Below are 1,306 nucleotides of genomic sequence, written 5' to 3' on the forward strand. Positions count from 1 at the left end.
CCTTGTCTTCTGCCCTTGTGTGCCTTAAGATCCTAAAAACTAATATGGGGGGTGTTGTCTGCTCTCCCTCTGTGGGTCAGCCAGATAGGTCCTCAATGGGATGTCTGCGATAGATGATGGGCACAAGTTTCTGTCAGCTCCTGATACTGCCTGCACTGACAGGGTTCTCTCAAAAGGAGATCATTTCTCTCTTCAAAGTCCTCACATTTTTCTGCATCCCAACCTCTGCCTTCACATGACACTTTTGATGAGAGTCTCATTATGCCTAGAACAAAAGGCAATCACTGTTGGCAGGGGATGAAGTGAGAACATGAGGGGGAATTTTCATCCTCTGGAGAGGTGGAGAGATGTGGATTTGATGAATGGTGCTTTCAGTGGAAAAACTGTGGGTTGGATGGTTGCACTTGAAAGAAAGTGACTTCTCTGGCATCTTTGACAACATGGCCAAGGTCTACCACTACCCTCTTCCGCTCATTCTTATACTCACTACTCTTTCCAGTCTTTTTTCCTCAGAGATCAATGCAATCCAGCCCTTTAAATCTTCGGGCCTTTCATCATAGCACTTCAAAGAATCCTTCATTAGCGAATGGGCATAGGAAAAATCTGGAAATGAAAAAGCAGCATTGCAGGAAACCAAAACTCAGCAGGGATGGCTTGCATTCACTGTGTGCTTGTCATAAAATTATTGCCTGTTTCAGTGTTGCCTCTTGGCTTGCAGCAATGAAGGACCAGTATAAAAGGCAGCCCAGATCTCAGCTCTCCCATCCTCTTCTCTTGTCTCCTTCTCGTTGGGAACCAGGTAAGTGTGAAACCCTCTCTCTTCCTCTTGCAATGTCAGATTGTGCCTCAAGAGTCATTCAATCAGATATGGGAGACCGTGGAGGGGATAAGGTGTGTATAGAGAATGGTTCGAACAGCTCACATGGCTTTAAATTTAAACAGTCTGTGTGAGTCTCCCTGGGCCACACTGCTCTTTGTAGGGCCATGGCTTAATGAAGGACTGTGACCTGCTGTCCCAAGCCATCTTCTCCATCCCTAGCAGTTCCCTTGGCTCCTTTGTGAGAGGCTATCCAGGCTGCCCCTTACATACCCACATGTACTACTTCCTTCTATCCCTATCTCCTAGGTGTACCTTCAGTCCCAAGACATGTCCTGCTACTCTCAGTGTGTGCCATGCCGGCCCTGCGGCCCGACCCCTCTGGCCAGCAGCTGCAATGAGCCCTGTGTCAGGCAGTGCCAGAACTCCACCATTGCCATCGAGCCCTCTCCCGTGGTGGTGACCCTGCCCGGACCCATCCCTCAGCTC

The 1,306-nt window shown here is 48.9% G+C and overlaps 1 pseudogene; it reads left to right on the plus strand.

Annotated features, from left to right (window-relative positions):
• The first annotated feature begins 698 nt into the window (after window positions 1–698).
• Window positions 699–1,306, plus strand: part of LOC109365173 — a 4,923-nt pseudogene continuing 4,315 nt past the window's right edge.

The sequence above is a fragment of the Meleagris gallopavo genome, unplaced genomic scaffold (genome assembly GCF_000146605.3).
Source record: "Meleagris gallopavo isolate NT-WF06-2002-E0010 breed Aviagen turkey brand Nicholas breeding stock unplaced genomic scaffold, Turkey_5.1 ChrUn_random_7180001957575, whole genome shotgun sequence".
In the NCBI taxonomy this organism is placed as follows: Eukaryota; Metazoa; Chordata; class Aves; order Galliformes; family Phasianidae; genus Meleagris; species Meleagris gallopavo.